Source organism: Ranitomeya imitator, chromosome 2, assembly GCF_032444005.1.
Source record: "Ranitomeya imitator isolate aRanImi1 chromosome 2, aRanImi1.pri, whole genome shotgun sequence".
NCBI lineage: Eukaryota > Metazoa > Chordata > Amphibia > Anura > Dendrobatidae > Ranitomeya > Ranitomeya imitator.
In genome coordinates this window covers 422,976,802-422,996,456 of record NC_091283.1, presented here as the reverse complement: position 1 = coordinate 422,996,456, position 19,655 = coordinate 422,976,802, and the positions used below count along the sequence as shown (strand labels likewise).

The 19,655-nt window shown below is 44.5% G+C and overlaps 1 non-coding gene and 2 pseudogenes across 1 annotated transcript; all 3 read right to left on the bottom strand.

Moving 5' to 3' along the window:
• Positions 1 to 5,644: 5,644 nt before the first annotated feature.
• LOC138668180 (U2 spliceosomal RNA) lies at positions 5,645 to 5,817 on the bottom strand (annotated as a pseudogene).
• Positions 5,818 to 12,556: 6,739 nt separating this feature from the next.
• LOC138668238 (U2 spliceosomal RNA) lies at positions 12,557 to 12,761 on the bottom strand (annotated as a pseudogene).
• Positions 12,762 to 15,383: 2,622 nt separating this feature from the next.
• Positions 15,384 to 15,567, bottom strand: LOC138668015 (U2 spliceosomal RNA). Its single transcript, XR_011319045.1, has one exon. It is a non-coding gene; the product is annotated as a U2 spliceosomal RNA (small nuclear RNA).
• Positions 15,568 to 19,655: the final 4,088 nt, after the last annotated feature.

Genomic DNA, 19,655 nt, shown 5'->3' with positions numbered 1-19,655 from the left:
CAATCTCACTCTGCCTATTTGTCATACCATTCATACGTACCTTCTTCCATACTTTCTGCACATCATCCCCTCTTACCAATTTAAGATCTGGCAAGGACAGCCTGTGAGCTCGTCCAACAAAAATGTCACATTCCATCTCTCTACACTCAATCATCTTATATACAGCTTTCTTCTTTTCTAACAATCTCACATCCACATCACACAGTTCATACTTCACTAAAAATTTGTAAACCCACACATACCACACAGGAACCTCAAAAGCCACTGGGCTCCTAAGATCGCTTTCACGCCATTTCAAACGAAACAAGAAATTTCCAAACAAAAACCTGCACATACATGCATACTTCCCATCCATCCTAATCACACCTAGTACATACACCATAATATTCACGCCAAAAAATACATTCAAATTTGGGAAACCCAGTCCCCCCTTATCCAAACTCTTCATAACAATTTCTCTCCTTGCACGCTCCATACATGAACCCCAAAAAAAGACAAACAAAACCCTATTTAATCTTCTAATACACATGTAGCTTGGTGGAAAAACCATCGCAACATACAAAAAAATAGGTAACACAACACTCTTAATAACTAAAATTTTACCAAAAAACATAAGATCCCTCAAATTCCAAAAATTTAACTTAGGCTCCATTCTCTCTCTCACATCCACCCAGCTTTCCTCTCCATCCAATTTCTCTGAAAATTTCACACCCAAAACCTTTATTGGTCCACTCACCACATTCACTCCAGCATCATCGCTCAGACTCCTCCCCCCAAAATTCTTACACTCACTCTTCTCCCAATTCACTTTAAAAGCAGATGCTCCACAAAAAATAGAAACCAACAACTTCACACGCCGTACCGAACATTCTGAATCACACAGCACACACACATCATCCATATAGCCACTCATCTTCCACTCTCTCCCCCCACCCCCCGGTACTTGCACACCCCGAATCACCTTATCTTTTCTTAACAGACATAACAAAGGCTCAATTGCGCATATAAATACGATAGGGGACAAAGGACACCCCTGCCGAACACCCGAAAATACATTTACTCTCCTCCCCACATTTCCATTCAACAACACACAACTATAAATATTCTTATACAAACTTCTCACTCTCTCAACAAACTCAGAAGGAAAACCCATCTTCACCAACACACTAAACAAAAAACCATGCGCCAATCTATCATACACCTTCTCAAAATCCAAACTCAACACATACACCCCCTTCTTACGATTCATGCAGTCCCACAAACAATCTCTCAACCTACACAAACTTCCATGTATTCGTCTTCCAGGCACCGCACAACATTGCTCCTCACCCACCACACTCCCAACCACGCCACGCATCCTGTTAGCCAAAAGTTTCGCATAAATCTTATAATCACAATTTAGCAATGTGATCGGCCTCCAATTTTTTAGATTTTTCAAATCACCTTTTTTTGGCAATAACACAACCACCCCTGCACGCGTACCATTTGCCACCTCTGCATTCGCCCACATATACTTACATACATCCACAAAATCCTTCCCAATCACATCCCACATCACACGATAAAATTCCACCGGTAGACCATCCTTTCCCGGTGTTTTATTCAACGCCATACTACACACCACCTTCCATACTTCTTCACCCGTCACATCACCCATCAAACTTTCCCTTTCTATATTATTCAAACTATTTTCCAAAACACTCAGCACCTCACTCTCCAAACCTTCATCCCTCCATACAAATCATCATAAAATTTTGCCACTTCCTCACACAAGTCCACACCACTCACTTCATTTCCATCCATCCCATTCAAAACACTCATACTCTGTCTTTTCCCAAAAACTTTTTTAAAGAAAAAACGCGAACACTTCTCATTCTTCTCCAAATTCTCTATCTTGGCACTGTACACAATACTCCTCCCTCTTTCTAACAAAAAATCATTCACTTCTTTTTTCACTTTCACTAAATCTTCACTCACATCCATCCCTCCGGCCCTCAACTTATACAACACACTCAGTCTTGCATTTAAAAAAACAAACCTTTCTCTCTTTGCAGCCGCACACTTGTACCCGAGTTTTTAAAAAAAACTCTTGGTTTTCCATTTAACCCAATCCCACCATTCACACACATTTCTGAAATCACTCCTGCACCCACACCATTCTGCATAATGTCTTTCATACTCCTCTCTCACACCCTGTCCTTCCAGCAAGCTCACATTCAACTTCCACACACCTTTCCCAGCCACCTCATTAACATGCAAATCCAATTCACACTTCATACACACATGATCCGAAAATACCACACTCTCCTGTGCATAACTAACAGGAATCAGATTTTTTGAAACAAAACAATAATCCAATCTAGACGCCACCCTCCCACTGTCAGAAAAAAACGTATTTAACAACGGAGTTATCTTGCATGCACGCTGCATATTCTTTAAACCAAAATCACTCACCATATCCATTAACACTTTCCCTGACACATCCACATTCACACTTCCCACATCACAGTTCATATCACCCACTATCACAACAGGTACTCTTCCTGGAATGAAAAGCTTAATTTTTTCAAATAAAACTTTACGCTCCTGTTTTTCCACAGGAGCATATACATTAATAACACAAAAACGAACATTTCTAAATTCAAAATTTGTCAACACACACCTCCCAACCTCAATCACCATATAGTCACACAAACTCACATCATTTCCCTTCACCAAAAAACCCACACCATCATTTTTATTACAGGCACTCCCTGACCACACAGACGCACCATGAGGCCATTCACTCCCCTTCACATCATCCACAATCCCACACTCCTGCAGACAAAAAATTCCTGCATTTTGGGTTGCAAAAAAATCCAAAATGGCCGCCCGCCGCAACCTGTTTTTAAAAACCCTCACATTTTGTGATATGATTGCAAAACCCATAACATACACAGGAACAAAAATACTAAAAAAAACAACCTACAAAACAGGACATTACACAACTTACATGGAAGGAAAAAAAAAACAAAACACAATTTTTAAAGGCAACTGCTATATACATAAAAAAAACACCTAGCTACTGAAACAATAGCACATAACTATGCAGGATCGCCACTGTCCTCCTCCACCATCTGCGCTGAGCAGCTTTCAGAGCCGCTGACCTCCATACACTCCTCCACACGTGTCTTCCGCCCAACCTTCCTCTGGGGCGCTCCTCCTTCAGGAACCTCAAAATCATGGATTTCCCCACCACCCTCCCTGGGACACTTTCGACGTCCAGGCTCCTCTTCTGAGGAGAAAACACCAATGTTTCTTGGGTCAGACTCGGGAATCAAAGACTCAGCCATCTCCTCCACCTCAGAAATATCAAAGTCCATCAATGATCCCATCTCCTCAGCTTTGGTAACTGGGACCTCCTTTTTTTTCTTATTTTTATTAGCCATAGCACGCTCTTCCTGCTTTGCAGCTCTCCAAAATAATTTGTCCTCCTGCTCTTACTTCCTTCTTTCAGCCTCCTTGTCCTCCTGCCGCCTCTCCCGCCGTCTCTCAATCATAGAGGGCGGAATTACCTCAGCGCTTTGCTGCGCAGAAGCCTTGCTTTCCTCCCGCTTCCTCTCCTCCTCCCGTTTCTTGACCTCCTCTCTTTTTTTCCTCCTCCTGCCTCCGCTCCTCCTCACGTTTCTTTTCTTCCTCCTCCCGCCTCTCCTCCTCTCTAGTCGACCTCCACGGCCCACCATATGGACAGTCCTTATACAGGTGCCCTGTATTACAACACCGGTCACACTCACGTGGCATTGGACACTGAGCTGCCGCATGGCCTTCTCTTTTGCAATTATGGCAAACCAAGCTCTTATCACACATGCTCTGCAAGTGCCCAAATTGGAAACACTTCCTGCAGTATAGAGGCTGCCCTGCATATGTCAGAAAGCCCCTATGACCCGCCACTGAAAAATTCGCCGGGGGGTGGGTGAAACCTCCCAAACAACTTGGGTCTTTCCTCAGTTTCACACGAAACACATACTTGCAGTTGAAAATGCCTAAGCAATTTTTCTGTTTCTCTCCACCCTTCACATATTCACAGTACCGAGCCAGGAACTGCTCCAGCAGAATTACTTCTGTATAAGGGTTATATACAGTAACCGTCACCACTTTTTCCATGAGCCCAAACAGAGGCTCCACCCGCACTCCCTCCAGGCATGGGTCACCATCATGACTTCGGAGCCACTCAAACACAGTTAAACAGCAAGGCTCACTCACAAAGGTAACATCATATGTACCTTGGTTATGAAATTCGTTGACGCTGAAAATATCAGTCCGATGAGCTCCAGCCTTTCCCTCCAGCAGGTCACGAACCACGTACACCACGTTGTTTTTGGCACCATCTTCCACGACCACACGAATCGTATTCTTGATGAACATCTTCAATCTTCTCTGCCGATACGAATATCGCAGTAGCAAATTAGCAGCACGCTGCCAGGAAACACTCGCACCCCCTGACCGCGACACAAGATCGCAGCCAGAAGGCCGAGGGACAGCACTCAAAGAAGCTCCTGGACAGACACTTGATCTGAGCCAAAAGGCCGAGAAGCGATGGCCTGAAATGGTTTGCCACTTCGGCCTCACCAAGGCCTACAACCGACACCCATTGTGGAGACATAGCTAAACATTGCCACAGGGAAGACATTTCCAGAAACTGTGTGTGTGTTCAATACACTGTGCACAACACGTTTTGAATCTGCATAACTCCGCCTAATCTGCATAACTCCACCTATTTTAACACACCCTCCATCCCCCTTTTGTTCTAAAGTGTGCAAGTGACTGCAAGAAAGAGATGGAAATTCAAAAAACAGACAGGCGTGCAGTTGTCTTCCCGACTCTACTGAAGCTGGGCACAGACCCCCCCACCATGTGGTCTGCTGCTGCTCCAGCAGCAGACTGAAGACGACGCCATGTTACACTGCCTGAGATAGGCCAAGAGCCCATTGTGACACGTGAGAGTTCCGTAGTCAATGGATAAAGGCCCCATTGTGACTGCACGTGAAGGTTCCGTGCACAGATTCTATCTACTGCAGGCAGCGCACCTGTTTGCTCAAAAGCATTAGAATACTCACACAGGTGTAGATTGACAAGACAAGCATATTCAACATCAGCACAGGCACCATTTTTCATTAAAAAAAAAAAAAAATACATATAATACAACGCATTTAAAAGTCTGTAGTCCACAAGAGGGAGACAATGTTTTACAAAAGAATTCATGTGGCCACAAATGTGGTATGTATGGTAGAACAGAACAACTCATTGGATACTTCCATTTAAACACCAAGTGCTGACAGCACGGGGCCTAATTTTGTAGATGGCACAGTGTATTTGCAACACTGTAACAAAGGCCTAATACAGGCCTACATCTTAACACACCTGTTGCAACCAGTGAAGACAAATTGATTGATTTGCATATTGAATGCAATACAAAGTTTGACATACATAGGTGAAAGCAAGGCAAGGCACCCAAAATGTTGCAAATGGTCAAGTGAAATCGAGCAAAATGCTACATTTGGCATGTGAAATGTGCTTCTTTGACCCTGAAATAAAACCACATAAAGGGTTAAAAGACAACTTGCGCTGATTTCAATTCATTCTGTTTTTAGAAACCAGATCAGAGAAGGAGTGCACTGTTCCCGGAGATACTGCAATAACGGGTTTATGGGTGGAGTGGACAGAACAAGCTCTTTTTCCATCTCCCTGTTCTAAAAATCCATTTAATATATGGTCCCCAAATAGGGGACGTATCAGATATTAAACTGATAAGAACAGATCACTTTTCAAATAAGCTTTATTAAAATCAGACATGCATCATAAATTTCAAACAAATCAAAGACTTGAATAAAATCTGACATAAAAACAAATACAAATCTGATTTTAAAACGGGGTAAAAAAAAAATATAAAAACAGTACAATACATATGCATATAAAACTGTGTTCTTTTCTTTTGCTGAGACACATTTACAATTCTTTCAGATTTTAAAACCATTATTGTTAAAAATAATCCAAGTACAATAAAATTCACACTTGAATAAAACATGGCTTAAAGCAAAATCTGATTAAAAGTACAATTAAGAACACAAATAAAAACAACTAATATGCACATAATTTACATATGTAAATACATGTTCCAAATTTGTAAACACCATAACTGTTTTGCTTCTTTAACTCCCATTTTTTTTACAATCTCGCAGGTAGTATGTATACATCTCACATAGTGCCAACCCAATGCAGTCATTTACAGAAATAAAATCACGCTTAAACAGAAATATATTTCGCACTTTCCATAAGGATTCTTTAAAACAATTGATCATTAGCCATGCCACTCGTGCTTGTTTCATGGTAGAGCAGTTAATAATACCATAAATAATTGTGTCACAGGTTAGGGTTTGTATCCCACATATCCACTTTAATAGGGTACCCACTGTTTGCCAGAGCTCCTGAGCATAGGAGCAATCCCAAAATAAGTGAAAGACTGACTCGTCTGGCGCACATCTGTCTCTAGGGCATCTGGCACTGGCAACCAAACCCCTATGGTGCTGGAAGGCTCTTGTTGGGAGGCATTGATGGACTACCTGCCAAGCCAGATCCTTTTGGGAATTACTAAGGGCTGGACAGGCAACATTATTCCATACTATCCTGCTTTTGGAAATGGAAAAATTGGACACGTCCTGCATCACTTCATAACCCTTACAAATAATTGTCAGTTTCCGCTGGTCAAGAAGAAACTGACGGTCAACCTGAGCTAAATCATACTCAGAAATGGTGCTTTCCAGGACTCTGTATTGTTCGGGAGGTGATAGAAGAAAAGGAGAGTTAGCGTTCATGCTGAAATCCAGCTTCCTGAAAGTGAAACCTGTTGCATACCTCAGGAATCACGAGAAAGCCCCAACATTGTACAGATTTTTATAACAAAATACAAAAAACTTTATAAAAATGAACAGTTTTAGGTTGGGAAACGCCTTACCACCATTCTTTTTACTTTTACAAACCACCTCCCTCCTTAATTTCTCCATATTGGAACCCCAAAGAAAGTAAAACATGGGTTTCATTAGCTTTTTTAGGTAAAGGGAATTTGGAGGGAAGACCATGGCGGCGTACAAAATGATGGGAAGCAATACCATCTTGATCACCAGGATCTTGCCCTCCATAGATAATATGCGGATTTGCCACAGGGAAATTTTTTGGTGCAATTTATTGAGTACCAGGTCCCAGTTTTCCTTACCATCATTTGCCTGATTGAACAAGATGCCCAGAATCTTAATTCCAACTGATTGTGTTGGGACCCGGGGGAGGTCTGATTCCCATTGGCCCATTATAAAACAGTCACATTTATTTATGTTTAGCTTAAAACCAGAACCCGCACTAAAAATTCCCGTGATTAAAATTGCTCTATTAATGGATGCAGAGCTGGTGCCATACACTGATACATCATCCATATAACCCAGAGCCTTAACTTGCTGCCCACCCCCACCTGGAATAAAAATCCCTCTGATCACTTTGTCCTGACGCAGCAGGCACAACAGTGGCTCAATAGAACAGACGAATAAAAGTGGGGACATGGGACAGCCTTGTTTTACTCCAGAATGGAGTACCACCTCTTTAGTTAAAAACCCATTAATTAAAATCTGTGCAAATGACTGTTTGTATAAAAGCGATATTTTCTGGATAAAAGACATAGGGAACCCAATCCTTTCTAAAACTTTAAAAAGATAAAAGTGGGAGACCCTATCAAAGGCCTTCATAAAATCCAAGGATAAAATCGCTAATGGTTGTTTTCTCTCCTTCTGATACCAGATCAGATCCCGAATTAAATTAAGGTGCTCCCAGATTGATCTCCCGGGGACCCCACATACCTGATCAGGGTGGATCATATTTTTAATAACAACCTTTAGACGACCAGAAATAATTTTTGCAAGGATTTTATAATCAGTATTTAATAGTGAAATGGGCCTCCAATTTTCCAGTTTTGTTCTATCGCCTTTTTTTAAAAATGAGGGTGATCATGCTTTTACGCCATGAGTACGGTAAAGAGTTGGCTATAAAGGCTTCACTAACCACTTGTAAAAAATCAGTTTTAATAGTATCCCAAAAACAATTATAAAATTCAATAGGGAGGCCGTCTGATCCAGGAGCCTTGCCATTAGCAAAACTCTTTAGGGCAGCTTCAACTTCAGATGTTAAAGCATTGTTTTCTAAAAACTCCTGGTCCTCCTTATTTAAAAACTGGGATAAAACATTAAGATTTCCTAAAAGCATGGTCTCATCAATTTTTTTAATACTAAAAAGATCATTATAAAAATTAAATGTTTTCTCTAAAATGCCCCCAGTGGAGGTCTCTCCTTCCAATTCCACAATCATTTGTTTTTTGTTATTCCCTTTTTTAAAGAAAAACCTCGAGCATGACTCACCCTCTTCCAAGTATTTTACACGGGCACTAAAAATGACCTCTTTACCTTTTTGGTCCAGGAATTTGTGGATTTCAGTTTGGATTTTGGCCATCTCGCCATCCACACCAGGCACTCCCCATTCCTTAAGCCTATGGAGAGTTTGCAACCTGACATTAAAATCTCTAAAACATTTTCTTTTTTCCCATGCCTTTCTTTTGCCAACTTTGATAAAAAAAAACTCTTTAATGCGGGTTTTAACACACTCCCACCACCCCAGCATACTCTGTTTTGGGTGTTTCCACCCCCTCCAGTATTCATATTTGGCTATAAAGTCTGCCCTTACCAACTCGTCTTCTAAAAGGAGAGTATTAAGTTTCCACATACCTTTCCCTACATTTGCATCCCCAGGAACCTGCAGGTTGGTATGTAGCAATGCATGATCAGAAAAGATGTTTTCCATCAGCCCTGCGTTACTGGATTTAAAAACATCATTAGAACAGAAAATAAAATCAATGCGAGAAGACAGCCCTCTACCCTTCCACGTATATCCTGGGTCAGAAGGGTAGGACTTCCTCCATGCATCTAGTAATTTAAGATCTGTCACTAGGTGTTTTAACAGACTAGATGTTTTGTCTGTTCTTCCAGCACCATCACCACCACTCCGCCCCTCTCCCAACATGACACAATTAAAATCCCCTCCCACTATTATTGGAGATGGACCTGTTAAAAACAAAGATATGTAATTAAAAAGGGAGGCACGTTCATTTTTCTCGGGGGATGCATAAATATTCATAAAACGACAGGTAAAACCATTTAAAACAACGTCGGCTAATAAGGCACGGCCTGGAACAATCTCGGTGACAGATAAAAAATATTTACATTTTGACCTTTGAATAAAATCCCAACCCCAGCAGCTTTATTTTCATTTGACCCTGACCAGACAGAGGGCCCTGCTGTCCAGTCTTTAATTAGGTTGAGATATGAAAGTCCATGATCAATACCGCACTCCTGCAGGAAAAAGACCTCAAAACTCAAAGTCATTAGCCATGTAAACAAAGCAGCCCTCCTAGTGGGGCTCTTTTAGCTTCTCACATTCAGTGAGGCAATGTGGATGTCTGCCATGTTAAGTCTTTTTTAATGATTCTTGGCACTCAGCATCAAACTCAATAATCTGTGATGCGGCAGGTGATAAAGACGACAGTCAGTAAACTGGCAGTATCCTCGGAGTCCGTGTATTCCTCTATTACGTTAGTCCCTTCTGGGCTGAGGAGAGGTGGAGCAACAGCCAGAAAGATTTTACGGGATGACTCAGGTGGGCCTCTGGACAGGATTGGCATCTGGTTGGGCCTCTGGACAGGTTTCAGGGCAGACATCCGATCCACTGTTTGCATGGTCATCAGCAGGGACCTCTGGATGGACATCAGGAATGGCACCAACTGCTCTGGATACACGCCTCTTTTTTTTTGATCTTTCTCAGATCTCCTCTGAGGAAGTGCCCCCCCCCTCCGCCAGGCGGAACCTGGACACCTGCAGGAGTAGGCACGGGTACCACTACGGCTGTGGGAGCCGAGTCATTAGACTTGGGTACCGTCCGAGCTTCAACTGAGTCAGACCGCATTAGACCCGCAGTGATGTCCGCAAAGCTCACACCGGTGACCACTGAGCTTGCCCTGCTTGCATCATCTGGGACCCCTGTGGAACTAGCCACAGACGCCCCATAGCCACCTCGAGACCTTGTCCGCATTGGACAATTGCTGAACAGGTGATCAGCCCGTCCGCAACTACTGCAGGTCTTTTCGTTTTTGCAGTCCTTTGAGGCATGACCCCATTTACCACAGTTGTGGCACTGACTCATCCGCTCATTTTTACAGTCACTTTGCAAGTGACCAAGGTCGCCACACTTTCGGCATCTGAGCGGCTGTCCGTTGTAAAACAGATAGCCATGGTCTCTCCCCAGCACCACTGTGGAGGGGGGTGCATAAGGCCTTCTACACCCCCAGGGTCAGCTCCTAAGTGTACCATAAAGCGCCGTTTCCCGTTCCAGAAAGCGCTTCTCCCTTAGACATTCCCCGTGTACCTTACAGACGTGCAGTATCTGTTCAGGTACAACTCAATATCCTCTCGGGACACATGAGGGTTGAACATATGCACTACGAGGGGTACGTCAAGTTCGCCATACAGAGCCGTGAAGACCACTCCATCCAACAGCTTGCTGAAACGCTCGTCCTTGACTCGCTCATAGAAGTTTTGGCAAACAATCTTGGTTGCCAGCATTAGGACATACGAGTTCTGCCCCTTCTCCTGCAGGCAGTAGACGTCACTCTCCTTAACGCCCAGTAGATTCCTTAGAACCTGTACGTAGAACTCTCAAGGGTTGTCGTACCCGACATGGTTTTCTGGAACCTCGATCTTAATCGAGTTCCTGATCTGGCCGGCGCCAGACAAGAATTGCCATTCGCATGGCATCGCAGCAGTTTTGGCTAAGGCTTGCCGTGAAGACGGGCTCGGCCTTTCGACGGGGGATCGCAACTCGTTGCCTGGGGACTAATCCAGCTCCCTAATAGCAGCAGGGGGGTGAAGTCCCACCATAAGTGAGACAATCCCCCCAGGCCAAGGAGCCAGGTACCCAGGCACCTTCCAGTCAAGACCAAGGCAGCAACTATATGGTCACTACACCTGATCTCAGCCAAAAGGCCGAGAAGCGATGGCCTGAAATGGTTTGCCACTCCGGACGCACCATGGCCTACAACCAAGACCCACTGTGGAGAGAGCCCAAAAGATTGCCCAGGGGAAGACATTTTTTTTTCTAAACTCTGGATGCCTTCTCAAATGGCAGTTCTGGTGTGTGGGGGTGTGTTCAAGCTGGGCCCAACGCGTTTTTTTAAATCTGCATAACTCCGCCTAATCTGCATAACTCCGCCTATTTGAACACACCCTCCATCCTTTTTGCGCTATAGAGTGCAACTATTAGTGCAAATATGCAAATTGCCTCTTGTGAGAAAAAGAGGACTTCAACTCTATAGCAGCACCTGTTGTAAGTAGCGATCCTACAAGTCACAATCAACTCATTAACGAGTCGTGCAATATGACTTAGGATTAAAGCCAAATCAGTATCTCAGTTCGCAGACACGGTGTTTGGGGCTCTTGGCCCTCGTCAGTGCGAAGCAAGAGGACTGATTTGGCTAGGTGAGAGGCACTGGACTGGGGTCTAAGAGGTAACGTTTCTCCTGATGGAGAGTGACATACCAGCTGACTTGTCAAGGTAAGGAGGCCTATTCAAGAAACAGGCAGAGTGAGAGTATAATTCAAAAACCAGACAGGCTAGCAGTTGTCTTCCCAGCTCCCCTGAAGCTGGGCACAGACCCCCCCCCTACCATGTGGTCTGCTGCTGCTACAGCAGCAGACTGAAGACAGCGCCATTTTACTCTGCCTTAGATAGGCCCAGAGCCCATTGTGACATGTGAGAGTTCCGGAGTCAATGGCTAAAGGCTCCATTGTGACAGCCGGTGAAGGTTCCGTGCACAGATTCTATCTACTGCAGGCAGCGCACCTGATTGGTCAAAAGCATTAGAATACTAGTCACACAGTACAAGACAAGATAGACAAGACTAGCACATTCAAGATCATCACAGACCCCATTTTTCCTTTTTCATTTAAACACATATCATACACCACATAATTAAAAGTCAGTGGTCCACAAGAGGGAGCCAATGTTTTACAAAGGAATTTGTGCATGCGGTCACAAATGTAGTATGTATGGCCGAACTACTCGTAGGATACTTCAATTTAAACACTTCATACTGACAGACAGCAGGGGCCTAATTTTGTAGATGGCACAATATATTAGCAACACTGTTACAAAGGTCTCATTCGGACCTACATCTTAACACACCTGTTGCAACCAGCAAAGAGTGATTGATTGATTAATTGCATATTGGATGCAATCCAATGCTGAACATGCATAGGTGAAAGCAAGGCACAGGAAATGTTGCAAATGGTCCAGTGAAATTGAGCAAATTGCTACATTTGCCATCTGAAACGTGCTTCTTTGACCCTGAAAAGAAGTCTCATAAAGGGTTAAATGACAGCTTGCTGTGCTGATTTCAATTCAATTCAATCTGTTTTTGGAAACCGGATCAGAGAAGGAGTGCACTGTTCCCGGAGATACTGCAATAACGGGTCAATGCGTGGAGTGGACAGAGCAAGCTCCATTTCCAGCTCCCTGTTCTAAAAATCCATTTAATATATGGTCCCCAAATAGTGGACGTATCAGACTGATAAGAACAGATTTTTTTTTTTGTTTTTTTTTCTCCCTCAGATGGGGAATTTCACGGTCTAGAAAACCATAACCGAAGAAAACTTCCCAAACAGCTGTGTCAAAACTAAAACACAAAAAGCCGTTCCCATCATCATCGGAAAATTTTTCTTTCTTTTTTCAAAATTCATATTTACATAACAAGAAAACAATCAAGAAATATTAACAAAAAATCTCCACTTCTTTACCTTCCAAATGCCCTCTGCATCAAACTCCCCTCTCCTCTTCACCTCCCACACATAACAGACATACAATTTCTCATTAAAAAACAATTAACAAAAAACAAAATATAACATCTTTTCCCATCAAACCATTTTTAACAAAATATAATTCCCTAATACAACATAATATACCCAAAATCAATATTACCCCCAGTTCTTCGACGTACTAATGTACCATTCCTCGTCTAACTGCAAAAAGTGTTAGTTTATCCAAAGACTCCTCTGACAATCCAGAAGGGGAAACTATCTTTCTTTACCTGTTCCTTAACCTTTTTTCCCACTTTATACGTAGAGAAAAATCTTCCTGGATCGCTGGCAATACTACTCTTAATCTTTACATGAAATTCTTTAAAAACAATTCCCATTTCCTTCATATTTGCCATCTCTTCACTCACGGTACGAGCTATAGGAAGCTCCCTTGCTCTTTCCCATACACTTTTCTCTGTTTTATCCCCAGATACTAATGTTGACAACCCAGTCTCCATGGTTTCCACACCATCTTCAACCTTCTTTTCCACCACAATTTTCTTTACCTTTATAGTCTCTTGAGCACGTACCATGGACCCTTCACCCTCTTTCCTCTGTTCCCTATGCCTCCCTGTACAATCCTTAAACAGATGAGTGTCCGCCAGGCATAAGTTACACTTCTTCGTCTCTTTACAGTCTTTTGCTGCATGACCTTCCTTCTTACACAACTGACATACCTCTTTAACACAGTCTTCTCTATCATGTCCATACTGCCCACAATTCCGGAAAAATCTGGGCATCCCACTGAAGAAAAAAATCACCATTAGTTTTACCAATTTTAAACCGCGCAGGGGGAACATACATCTTCCCCTTACCATCCACCTTGAACTGCACCAGAAACTTCCTTTTAGATGTCCAAAAACCATATTCATTAAGTATTTTCCCTTTCGGGATGACAGACTTGCAATATAACTTCAAAAAAGTCACAATATCACCTTCGTCGATCAACGGAGAAAACATCTTCACAATCACCAGGATGACTTCCTGCATGATGAACCAAAAATCCTTAGCAGCTCTGAAGTCCTCATGAACAAAAAGCCAAATAGCATCTTTGACTCTCACAAACTCCAGTACAGACACCATCTCCTCCTTCCGGGTCTCTGAAATAGACACCATCCTCTATAGAAACAATCTTCACTCCTACAAGAAGAGCAAGACGATCGCCTCCCGTTGCCCAGGGACTAAGCCGACTCCCCAATAGCAGCAGGGGGGTGAAGCCACACTGATAAGTGAAGCAATCCCCCCAGGCCAAGGAGCCAGGTACCCTGAGCACCTTAGGCCAGACCAAGCACAGCAACTATAAAGCCACTGCACTTGATCTTAGCCAAAATGCCGAGAAGCGATGGCCTGAAATGGTTTGCCACTTTGGCCGCACCAAGGCCTACAACCGACACCCATTGTGGAGACATAGCTAAACATTGCCGCAGGGAAGACCTTTCCAGAAACTGTGTGTGTGTTCAATACACTGTGCACAACGCGTTTTAAATCTGCATAACTCCGCCTAATCTGCATAAATCCGCCTATTTTAACACACCCTCCATCCCCCTTTTGTTCTAAAGTGTGCAAGTGACTGCGAGAAAGAGAGGGAAATTCAAAAAACAGACAGGCGAGCAGTTGTGTTCCTGGCTCTCCTGAAGCTGGGCACAGACATCCCCTCCCCCCCTACCATGTGGTCTGCTGCTGATCCAGCAGCAGACTGAAGACGGCGCCATGTTACACTGCCTGAGATAGGCCAAAAGCCCATTGTGACACGTGAGAGTTCCGGAGTCAATGGATAAAGGCCCCATTGTGACAGCAGGTGAAGGTTCCATGCACAGATTCTATCTACTGCAGGCAGCGCACCTGATTGCTCAAAAGCATTAGAATACTCACACAGGTGTAGATGGACAAGACGAGCATATTCAACATCAGCACAGGCACCATTTTTCCTTTTTTTTTAAAAAATACATATAATACAACGCACTTAAGTCTGTAGTCCACAAGAGGGAGACAATGTTTTACAAAGGAATTTGTGTGGTCACAAATGTGGTATGTATGGTAGTACAGAACAACTCATTGGATACTTCAATGTAAACACCAAGTGCTGACAGCACGGGGCCTAATTTTGTAGATGGCACAGTGTATTTGCAACACTGTAACAAAGGCCTAATACAGGCCTACATCTTAACACACCTGTTGCAACAACCAGTAAAGACAAATTGATTGCATATTGAAGGCAATGCAATGCTTGAAATACATAGGTAAAAGCAAGGCCCACAAAATGTTGCAAATGGTCAAGTGAAATCGAGCAAAATGATACATTTGGCATCAGAAATGTGCTTTTTCGACTCTGAAATGAATTCACATGAAGGGTTAAAAGACAATTGGCGCTGATTTCAATTCAATCTGTTTTTGGAAACCGGATCAGAGCAGTGCACTGTTCCCGGAGATACTGCAATAACGGGTCAATGCGTGGAGTGGACAGAGCAAGCTCCATTTCCAGCTCCCTGTTCTAAAAATCCATTTAATATATGGTCCCCAAATAGGGGACGTATCAGATATTAAACTGATAAGAACAGATACTACCTTTTTTTTTTTCCTCAGATGGGAAGTTCCACAGTCCGGTAACCAAAACTATAAGGAACCCAACTCTCAAACAGCATGTTCACATATTCAGTGCAACAGCTATTCCCATCATCATCGGAAAGCACAACATTTTAACAAATAAAAACACCTCAAGATACATCACTCATCTTACATTTACATCAAATGACGAACCCTCCCAAAATTGCAAAATAGATTATTACATCCCAAAAATCTGCATCAAAGGTCTGTTTCATCGAAGAGTTCCCAAGCTCTTATTATATCCGGATGTACTCTAAGTTTCAAAAAACCTCCTCTCATCTGCAAAAAAACTCTTCTTTACTGGTTCTTTATATGAACTGAACCTATAACCTTTTCTATGCATTGCATTAATACCATAACCAATTCTCACATAAAAATCCTTATCTTACACATTCCTCAACATTTTCAACATCTTCACAAACAAACTTTCCAAGGTCCTTTTTCCTCCTTTCACCTCAGACGTCTCAGGTAAATTCCCAACTTCGTTTACTACTTGCATATCTTCACATGTACCACTGCCAACTGCAGTAGCACCAACAAGACCATCATTACTAGCCGCACCCACCAGGTTTCTGCATTTGCTCTTGAAAACCCTTTTTCCTGCTTGTCTTCTCTGGACACTCTTTAAAAATGTGGCCAGATTTTTTATATAGATTACAAATCTTTTCTTTAACACATTCCCTGTATGTATGACCCTCCATAAGACATTTAGTACATATTATCTTACTACATTCCTCTTTACTATTGTTGGGAGTCGAGCTTCCTCTGCTGCACAGGGGGAATCTCGATCCGTGTCTGCTGCGGTCTCCCATTCGGTATCGGCCGCAGTGGGCTCTGCTCAGCGGAGACGTCGCTCCCAGCGTCTCGCTGGGGCTGATTCGGTGCATAGGGTCACTACTGCCTTTTCTGGCTTTCCTATGGTACCCTGCACTGATCTGCGGTGAGCGAGCCTCTCTGGGACTAAGTCCTTGTTTACTCACACTGAGCATGTCCAGGGCAGGGTCTCCCATTGGAGGTCGAGGGCCACATGTTCGGTCACATGCTCAGGTGCTGCAGTACATTCCATTGGTCCTTCTGGAAGGTCCTGAAAGGGCAAAACATGCTCAGGTACTGCAGCACTTTCCATTGGTCCTTCTGGAAGGTCCTGAAAGGGCAAAAACTTCAGTAGCAGCTTCCTGTGCTGCAACTATATAAACTGCGCATGACCGCACGGCCATGCGCTAGTATCGTCTTTTGCTATATGCTTTGCGCCAATGTGGTCATGTGTTTGTATGTGTTCAGGGACCCGGCTGAAATAAGCCCCTAGAATGCTGGCACCTCCGGCGAGGAGATTGTGTATAAGAGTGTTCAGGGACCCGGCTGAAATAAGCCCCTAGAATGCTGGCATCTCCGGCGAGGAGTTTTGTATGCATGCATGACCACTCACTGCTCACATCTGGGTAGTTGGCCTGTGCCTCTGTGAAAGTCTAACAGGGCACAGAGCTTTCCTCTCGCGGTTACTCTGTGAAGCTAATAGAGTTGGTATATACCGCCATATAGAGCCGCCATTATTTAGCAGCAGGTGCTTTCCTGCACGGTGGATCCTGGGTTGCGAACGCACCAGTTCCATTTAATAAATTATATATTTGGTGCGTTCCGCCAACCCTAACAGTATACTAGCGCCAGGATCTGGTTAAGTAATGGCGGATGAACAGCGATTGCAGGGGTACATCCAGCTGCTGGAGGGCCGGTTGGCGTCTCTTGAGCGTGCAACCTCGGCGGTGGATGTTACCGCAATAGCTGTTCAGGCTGCTAGCGTGGCTGCAGCAGCTTTACCCACTGCCACCTCTGTTCCGACCCTATCTCACCTTCCTTTGCCTGAGAGATACTCTGGGGAGTGGGACAGTAAGTCCTGTAGGGGTTTCGTGAGCCAATGTGGTATACACCTCGAGCTTCTGGCTGCACGTTTCCCTACTGAGCGGGCAAAGGTGGGATTCATAATCTCTCTCCTGTCGGACAGAGCGTTGGAGTGGGCTACGCCGCTGTGGGAGCGCAACGATCATGTGGTGCGGAGTGTTCCTAGGTTTCTGGACACTCTGAAACAGGTCTTTTTAGGACCTCAAGTCACCCATGATACAGCGCTCCAACTGCTGGCTTTGACTCAGGGTTCAACCATGGTCAGCTATTTTGCTGTTCACTTCCGGACATTAGCGTCTGAGTTGGAATGGCCAGATAAAACCCTCATTCCCGTATTTTGGAGGGGGCTGGCTGACCATGTGAAGGACACTTTGGCCACTAGGGAGATTCCCGCCACACTGGAGGAGCTCATAGCCGTATCTACTCGTATTGACCTCCGTTTTAACGAGCGGAGGTTGGAGCGAGCCCAGTGTAGGCAGAGGTTTCGGCTGGCTCCCACCTTTGCCAAACCTTTGGAATCTCCAGTCCAGGCATCCGAGTCACATGAGGCCTTAGAGGTGACACGAGCGGGATCCAAGTCTCAGTCTGCCCGTGCACATAAGGTCCGTCATGTTTGCCAGCAGTCAGGACACCTTGCCTCCAAGGGTCCTCAGCGGTCGGGGAAACGTCAGCGTCTAGTGGCAGTTGGAGGAGGTACACTAGACACGGCGACGTTTGCCTCAAAGTTGTCCTTCAAGGGGACAATTACCATAGGCCCATCCACTCTTATGGTCGAGCTATGCGTGGATTCTGGGGCAGAGGGTAACTTTATGTCTTCCGCTTTTGCCCAGCGTCACGCAATACCCTTGGTGATGCTCGCCAAGCCGGTAACCGTTCGAGTGGTAAATGGGTCAACACTACCTTCACAGATTACCCACCAAACCATTCCTTTCACGCTATCTGTGTCTCCATCACATCAGGAGATAATCTCCCTATTAGTTATTCCTGAGGGAATTGATGAGGTCCTGTTGGGGATACCATGGCTTCGCTACCATTCTCCTCATATTGAGTGGTCCTCTGGGAGAATTTTGGGTTGGAGTAAATCTTGCGAGGGTAGATGTCTGAGGGAGTGCGTTCAAGTTGCTACTACACAGGTACCCGCAGATCTTTCCTCTCTCCCCAAGCACTATTGGCCCTATGCAGACGTGTTCTCCAAAAGAGCTGCAGAGACCCTTCCGCCTCACCGCCCCTATGACTGTCCTATTGACCTCTTGCCTGGTGCTGAGCCTCCCCGGGGTCGAGTCTATCCGTTATCTCTCCCGGAGACGGAGGCAATGTCCCAGTACATCCAGGAGAATCTGGCAAGAGGATTCATTAGGAAGTCAGTGTCACCGGCAGGGGCAGGGTTCTTCTTCGTACAGAAGAAGACTGGAGACTTACGTCCATGCATAGACTACAGGGGTCTTAACGCCATCACCGTTAAGAACAAGTACCCTTTACCCCTGATATCTGAGCTGTTTGATAGGCTACGGGGAGCGAGGGTATTTACAAAGTTAGATCTGCGGGGTGCTTACAACCTGATTCGCATCCGTGAGGGGGATGAATGGAAGACGGCTTTTAACACCAGGGATGGGCACTATGAATATCTGGTGATGCCCTTCGGGCTCTGTAATGCCCCAGCCGTTTTCCAAGACTTTGTGAACGACATCTTCCGGGATATGCTCACCACCTCGGTCGTAGTCTATCTGGATGATATTCTCATCTTCTCTCCAGATATTGACTCCCATCGGAGAGATGTTCGCAAAGTCTTCGACCTCTTACGGGCAAACTCCCTCTACGCCAAGTTGGAGAAGTGTGTGTTTGAGCAGGAGTCCTTGCCTTTCCTTGGTTATATCATCTCTGCCCAGGGTTTGGCTATGGATCCTGCCAAGCTACAGGCTGTAATGGACTGGCAGGAACCCCATTCTCTTAAAGCGGTGCAGCGCTTTATGGGGTTCATTAATTACTATCGCCAGTTCATTCCACACTTCTCAACTTTGGTAGCTCCCTTGGTTGCCCTCACCAAGAAGGGAGCAAATCCCAAGTTGTGGTCAGAGGAGGTCTCCAAAGCCTTTCTCTCGATCAAGTCACACTTCGCTAGCGCTCCCATCCTACATCGTCCCGATGTTGATAAGCCATTTATCTTGGAGGTGGATGCCT